We start from the raw sequence: 7,064 nt of genomic DNA, 5'->3' as shown, positions 1-7,064 counted from the left end.
CCCCAAGCCGAGTCAGCAGCCGAGATGACTGTAAAAGTTAAATCTTTCTATTTATTTCAAGAAAGGACAAGGAAAGTGGACTTGGACGTTTTATATGAAAACAGACGAACAGAAAAAAGGACCAAATAGTTAATCACATTCATCTCAACATTGAAGTTTCAAGGCACCTACAAGGAGGCCAAAGGGCGGTTCGCAGTGCACTTTGGTTTGTGTTGTTGNTCCCCTAAGATTGCTGTACCCTTCAGAGAGAAAGAGGGAGGACACGGAGCGGGTGGCCAGGTGACCTCACAGGGCTGATCTAGCAGGTGAGGAAGGCTGGGGTTCCACGGGAAGCGAGGCCACCACTGGGAAGGTGGAAGGGACCCTGGCCACGGGCTCCCTGTGGCCGGGGACCCCTCCTTCTGGAGCAGAGGGACCCGCTCCGTCCTCCCTGGCCTCCTCCTCCTCCTCCTCAGACGGCTGGAAACGGAGCCCACCGAGCGAAGCAGCGCCGGGTGGCTCCAGAAATCGTTACAATAGCAAATGAGATACAAAGAACCTTTTAACATCAGGAAAGGGAATTGCTGTTGGAGGCTCTTAAAAAACATTCACTGTGCAGTGCTTGTGTGCAGGGTTTTCTTTGAGTTTACTCTCTCCCTTTACCCCCCTGTTCGCACCTGCCTGGTGACATTCGTAATTAGCAGGCGGCCGCCCCAGCCAGCCGAACCGTGCGGCTCTGCTGTGTCTGCGGCTCGCGTGTTCACAGCCCCGCAGCCTCCCCCACCCTTCAACACCATCTCTGTCCCTCGCCGATGACGAACCGCCAGCGCTGGGCTATTTGGCTTCCTCCCCACGGCTCTTAGCATCTCTTTACGAGCTGGAAGGCACTAGGGCCCTCCCTCCCAAGAATCCCCCCTGTGGTGCAGCCTGGCGCTGGGCCCTGGACACCAGGGTGGGTTTCTCAGCTGGGTCGGGTACAAAAAAAAAAGAGAAAAAAAAAAAACCACTGAAGGCCAGTTTCAGGGTTTCATGTCCGCCTTCTGGGTGCCCAGGACCCTTCGAAAACCGGGCCGTCCAGAGGTGGGTAGGACACTCTGCGAACAGGTACCCTGCATGGCGTGGGTGAGAGGCACCCCGGACGGCCCGGCTCCAGGGAGACGGGCGAGTGGCGGCCCCGAGTCTGCTGCAGCTCTGACTCTTGGCTCCCGTCGCTTTGGGTTTTCTGTCTGGAGGAGACAGCCCGGTTAGTTCCTGCAGCCGGGTGGCTCGGCGTGCGGGGCTTCTGGGTGGGAGCATCAGACAAGGTGAGACAGCACCCGGTTCTCTGCCCTCTTCATCACCCACCTGAGGCTCCGCTGGCAGAGGGGAAACTGAGTCACTCCGCTGGCTGCTAGATCTCACCAAATGGCTGGATCTCCTGCTCAGGCTCACAGCTGGGGATCGGTGGGGCCAAGGGGCGGAGGGAAAAGCGCTTCGAGGAGCCCCTCCCCGTGCTGGCTGCCGGCGACGCAGGGACAGGATGGGAGGGAAGCCATTGCCAACACATCCGCTTGGGCCCTTTGACCGGATCCCGAGAGCAGGGGGGACAAGAAGGGAAGGGAGGATCGGGGAGGGAAGACGGAGCACCCCTGTGTGCCAGGCGCTGTGCTGGGCCTCGGTGACCCGGCACAGAGGGCCACGGGGTCCTGGCATCTTGTCAGAGCGGCCACTGACCCTGAGGGTCTGTCTAAAACAGATTTAGGGGTGGTGGCAGTAAGGACCTTCCTGCAAAGACTCCCCAGACTTGGCCTTTTGGGTTTTCAGGTGGTGGGTGGGTACGGCGTGGGTAGGTGTGGGAAAGAACGGCCAGAGCACCGTGGTGGCCACAGTGCCTTAGGGGCTAGCTTTCCTAGGAGGTGGGTACCTGGGCAGACCCCCCAGGGAACCAGGTGCCCTTTGCATGCCCAGACTGCCCTCCCAGCATAAGCCGGGCATTTCAGTAACAGAGCGGGAGGGGGCAGTGACAGCGGTCTCAAAAAAAGCCCCCCCGGGGCCTTCCAGGCTCCCCAGCGGGGAGCAGGGTGGGAGCTGCACCCAGATTGAAGGTCTTCCTGGTGCACCATGTCTTCAGGGGCGACACGGAGGAGAAAGAGCCTGGCTTTGCCCCTGCAGCATCGGGGGTCTCAGGCACACCTGCCGTCTGCCAACAGCGAGACACTGGGCCGGACCCCAGCAANGGGAGGGGGTGCTCAAGAGCCAAGGGAATCTTTTTGTGAGTGTTTCTAAAGCAGCGAGAGCGCGGATATTTCAGGCAACTACTTGGACCATTTCAAAAGAAATGGTAAATGCTTAAAAACAGAGTGAAAAATGCCCCAGGCAGCCGTCAACCTGGCTGGGACCGATGGATGGATGGAGCCGGCAGCGCCGAGTGCGCCGAGTGGGGAGGAGAGCGCGCAGTGGGACAGCAGAGGGAGCTCAGCAGGGCAAGGGCCCTGGCATCGAGAGCAGCCTGGGACCCGCCGCAGGGGTGGGTCCCCCTCCAGCCCCCAGATCCAGGCTCTGAGATGGAGTGCGCGGGTGTGCACTTCCTCTCCCGGTGCCTCTTGGGTACTGAGAACAGCAACTTGGCAGCGTCTCTGGTGGCCGCAGCGGCTGTTTGACAGGGCTGGGCCGCCTGATTGTGGGATGGCCCTGACCTGGGGTTTTTCAGGGGACACTGGTCGTTTTGAGCAGCACAGTCAACATCTCTTGATACCTTCCTTACAGGGTCCTGGGATATGATAAAGTGAGGGGAGAAACCAGGATCTTCTAGTCAAAGAACCAGGCTCTTGGCTTAGGCAGGAAAATATCTGCCACAGCCCCCATCGTGTGCTTGAATGCTCCGAGGGACAGAGAGCTCACTATCGGATTCCTTTGCTGGCCCAGAGTTTCTCCTCCCTGACCTTCAGCGTTCCCTTTATGACTGGCCCTGCTCTGCGCTCACTGGCAGCACCCAATGAATCACAGACCCGCCCTGGGACAGGAAGAAAGCAGAAAAGCTCAGGGCTGTAGAGTCTTAACTCTCTAAGAAACTAGACCAGCCACTTCACCTTGCTTTTCACACGTGAAGGCAAACGGAATCTGAAGGGCAGGGCCAGAGCCTCTAATGGGGGCTGGGACGGTTTCTGAATGACCTGAGTAGGTCACGGTCACGGAACCCACCCCGTCCCAGAGGCCCCAGCACGAGGCGCTGGACGGAGGCAGAACAGTGCTGGAGCCCAGGCTCTGTCCAATGCCGCGCGCTTCTGAGCACCCTGGACCGCGTGGCGCCGGCCGCCGCGGACGCCCGGCTCCTCCTGGGGCTACGCGGGGGCAACCCGCCAGTTGGGCTGGAAAATCCCCGCTTTGCACAGGGCCACCGGGGGCAGGTTCAGAAAATGCGAAAAATCCCCCTTTCCCTTCACCTCCAAGGAGTTTAATCTCTTCTAATCAATTTAGCAGGCTCGCTTGGTTGTAAACGGTAATGATTTGCATTTTTGAGCCTTTTTATCCCTCCTTAAGAAAAAAGATGCCTCCTCTGTCTGGATTCCGGAAGGCCTGCGCAGGGCTGTGAATTGCTTGTTAGCACTCGCTCTGGCGCCGATCCAGCGTGCGGTCTCCACCCATCACCTGCACTGATCAGAGCGCCGCGAGGGGACACGGATGCAGGGATGCCCGCAGCTGAGCCTGGCTGTGTTCCTGGCCCCAAGAGCAAGGTCTAGGCCTTGGGGACACAGGCCCCTGTTCCCCCCGAGGCCCCTCCTTCCAGCGAACGCCCCAGCTCTCTCTTGGTTGCCTTCCCGGCTCCCTTGCTCCCTGTCTGCCGCATCCAATTTTCCTTGTTGTATTTTTCATAAGTGTGAGGCTCAGAAGCCCCGTCCTCCTCCCTGGCATGTTCCGCAGGAAGCAGATTTCTAGAAGGGAGTAGGTTGGCTTTGGGACTTGAGCTGCCATTGGTGGTGGTGGTGGTGAGGGGGGTGTCCTTTCCTCCTTTCTGGGCTCCAGGCAGGTGGAGGGAGGCTCAGGTGCGCCCTGGGCTCGCTGCCCAGCCCTTCTCCAGGCCCATCAGCCTCCTCAGATGCTGCAGGGACCCTCACCTGGCCTGTCCCTCCGGCTCTGGGCCTCTGTCACCTGCACTGGACCAACTAGAACCTTCCAGAATCAGTGGAAGGGAGGTGCCCTTACTTGACCTCTGGAGCACCCAGCTTTTCTGGGTGTAGCCAGCTAGACTCCTGCCTCAGTCCACCGTATACTTTGCGGAAGGGGAAACAGAGGCTGTGGATTTACAAAACACGCCTTCCCTCCGCCTCTCCGGAAACGCTTCCTGACCCCTCATCACTTTCTGCTCCTGGAAGGACCTCCCTAGATCCCTAAGGGGGAGGACGAAGGGGGAGAGGAAGCACAAGCAAGCCTGGGCTTTGGGCTCTGGGTGGGGAAGCCTGCCCCCCCACCCCGACCGGCCCCTGCCATCTTCCCAGCTGTTAACCCCTCTCCTGCCAGCTGTCACTCAGAGCCAGAAGGGACCAATGCCCCAGCTCCTGTCCCCAAACCTGGCCTCCCGGCCCCGGGGCGGGGAGGCCCTCTAGTCAGCCTCACGGCCGCCATGTTACTGCAGAGGCAGCCCAGGAAGCTGGAGCCAATGTAGAGAAGATGGAGGCTTCCTCGAGGAGGCCGCAGGAAAAGGGAAGGAGAAAAGGGAAGAAAAGAAGCTTTTGATGCACATCATGTCTGCGGAATTGAGTATGACTAATTAATAGATTTTATTCTTAGTAATCTCTTAAGCATTCCATACGTTGGGCCCCACGCCTGAGCTGAGCTTACAAGAGGCCTCATTCGCAAAATGCAAATGACTCGCCTGGCCCTGCCTTTCCTCCTTCCTTGCCTTTTCTTTCCCTTTTTCTTTTCTTCTTCTTCTTTTTTTTTTTTTAGGGAAAAATTTAAAGGAAAATTGCCATGTAATAGAAAAGAGATTCTAATCACTACATCTAATTACCACGAAGGGTAAACCACTTAACCAAAGAAGTGTCGTGGGCTCTCTCTCTCTTTTTTTTTTTTTAACTTAAAACCTGCTATAAATGCCACAAAATACACTCATCAACGCTGAGGCCAACAAGGGTGTGCTGGCTAGTTAGAGGCGGCAAGGGTCAGGGCGGCCGCCCACAGAGGGGAGATTCTAGACAGAAGGGGTGGTCTGGCCCCTGCATCCTCATGTGCTGCTAGGGGGTGGGTAGGGGGGAGGCCGGGAGGAGCTCAGAGAAGCTGGACCAGGAGGGGACATGGTTTCAGAGTGGACCTGGCTTCAGGCCCCCTGCTTGGCTTGGGGGGGGCCGTGAGAAGGCAGATACTTGGGAGCTCGCTCAGAAAGGACCCGGCAAGGTGTCTGATGCTGAGGGCAGGACACGTGAGGGCGGGCCCCAGGGCCTGGCTGGCGAGCGTCCACTGTCCTCTCGGGGACGCCTGCAGCAAGGCCACGGTGAGCCCCCACCGGAGCCCCCAGAGCGGGACACCCGAGGGTCCTCAGGCCTGCTGAGTGCTGCGGGGGGAGGGAAGTTTACCTTCCGCAGGCCTTCCCAGCCCGCGCTCTACATGGCCACCTGCCGTTCCCCAAATGCCTTCCTGGCCTCTAAGGGGATGATTTGACCCCTTCCTGGTGTGCTACAAGGAGAAAAGAGGACCCCGAGTGAGACTGGGGGACCAGGCGTGGCCGCAGCAGGGACTTGGGGGCCCCGTGGGGAGGCCGAGGACTGGGACATCGGGAGAAGGCATGGGTGGTGCCTTGAGGGAGGGGACCTCATTTCGGAAACAGCAGGGACCTCGGGCTTCGGTCCCTGCCCCCCCCTTCCTGAGCCGATGCCCCACATCCCCACACCCCCTCTGCTCCTCCCCAGGCTGCCTGAAAGGGCCTGAGTCGGGGGGGGGCGCTGCAGGGCAAAGGGAGGGCGACCTTCACAGAGACATGAAATTAAGGCTTGGAAAAAAATCTCTCTCCTGATCTCATCGTATGAGAAAACGATTCAAGCAGGGAAGGGGGGCTTGGGGTGGGGGTGGGAGGCTTTAGTTTCCAGCGAGCCATCCATGGCCTCCACCCCTCCCTGNCGAGGCGGCTGTTAGGTCCACTTATTTCAACCCCTGCCTCTTCGCCGAAGGGGCCGGTCACATGTTGTCACCAGCTGCGAGTGGCCGGCCCCCGGGACTGTCCTGGCAGCCCTGTGTTCAGCTTCCTGTCCCCGCCATTGTTTTTTTGTCAAAGCAGTTGAGGCCTTTTGAAACCGCCACCGCCCAGAGCTGGACACCTTCTCATCCTCCCTGCCCTCGGACCAGTGCCTCTGCTTTGACATCGCTCTTCCGCGGCACAGCACACGCGGCCTGTTGACAGGGGGTGACCCAGGCTCCCTGGGTGCCGGGGGTGGGGGGGTGAGGAGGGCGGCAGGAGGCCAGGGACCGCCCCACCCACCTTTCCAGATCTGCTGCCATTATTTCATTATCGTCTTTCTCTCACGGCTCACCAAATCCGCAATGCCATGTTGATCAACGGTGGCAACTCACGTTCCAGAGGGAGGAAAGAAAACCCGAATTCTTCCGAGGGCCCCCGGTCAGTGCCCTTCTGTTGCTGGCCCCTCCGGAGCTCCGGTTTTCCCTCTTCCCTCGGAGCAGGGTGCCGGGGGTGGGTGCTGAGTGCTGAGTGTTCTGCGTTCAGCGGGGGTGGGGTGGGAGTGGGGGTTGCTGTCTCCCAGGGCTCTTCTGAGAATTTTCATGTCTTTTTCTGGGCCTCGTGTGAGCAGCCATGGAAACCATTAGGGCTAATCAGCTGATAAAAGAAAAGAAGAAGTCCCCGCGCCAATTACCTGTCCCGGGAGGAAGCACGGAGCACAGAGAAAACAGAGAGTCGCTGTTGAGGTGACTGTATCTGTGTGCTGGGGGGGTGGCGGAGACAGAGAGACAGAGACAAGGACACTGGCAGTCAGAGAAAGTGTTTCTCTGCATCAGAAAGGAGTGCGGCCCAGCTCTGGCCAACCTGAGATAGGATCGCACCCAGAGCACCCCTTGCCGGGGTCTCCCAAGCCACCCGACCAGGACAGACACTGCTC

General features: G+C 59.1%; 1 protein-coding gene across 1 annotated transcript in view; it reads left to right on the top strand.

Annotated features, from left to right (window-relative positions):
- MACROD1 (mono-ADP ribosylhydrolase 1) overlaps positions 1-7,064 on the top strand; it is a 142,734-nt gene that overhangs the window by 32,562 nt on the left and 103,108 nt on the right. The gene's annotated exons all lie outside the window — the stretch shown is intronic.

Source organism: Crocuta crocuta, unplaced genomic scaffold, assembly GCF_008692635.1.
Source record: "Crocuta crocuta isolate KB4526 unplaced genomic scaffold, BGI_CrCroc_1.0 scaffold53, whole genome shotgun sequence".
Classification (NCBI taxonomy): domain Eukaryota; kingdom Metazoa; phylum Chordata; class Mammalia; order Carnivora; family Hyaenidae; genus Crocuta; species Crocuta crocuta.
This window is presented reverse-complemented; position numbering and strand designations above follow the sequence as displayed.